The following is a 309-nucleotide window of genomic DNA, read 5'->3' on the forward strand; positions in this document are numbered from 1 at the left end:
TTAAATATGCTTTTTGCATTTCTGCATTTTAAGCTGAAAGCAAATTTTAATAAGTTTATAGGGGTGTGGTTACTTATTTGGAAAAAAAAAATATTCATGATATAACTGGCATGTAGTATCTAAAAATATAGTTCATTTTATTAATCTTTATTAATGTTCTTTATTGAGAGATCAGTATTTAGAACAGAAAATAATATTACAAATCCAAGTATTATTATACTTAGCAACCAACATACAAGTCCATTCCTTCTCACACAGATAGAGAACCACTTTAATTATCATTTTATGGCCTGAAATGATGATGCTCAA

General features: G+C 26.5%; 1 protein-coding gene across 1 annotated transcript in view; it reads left to right on the plus strand.

Moving 5' to 3' along the window:
• The window catches only part of LOC119591181 (DNA damage-binding protein 2-like), a gene marked incomplete at its 5' end in the record, with an annotated part of 5,842 nt that overhangs the window by 3,081 nt on the left and 2,452 nt on the right, over nt 1-309 (plus strand).

The sequence above is a fragment of the Penaeus monodon genome, chromosome 28, assembly GCF_015228065.2.
Source record: "Penaeus monodon isolate SGIC_2016 chromosome 28, NSTDA_Pmon_1, whole genome shotgun sequence".
Lineage (NCBI taxonomy): Eukaryota > Metazoa > Arthropoda > Malacostraca > Decapoda > Penaeidae > Penaeus > Penaeus monodon.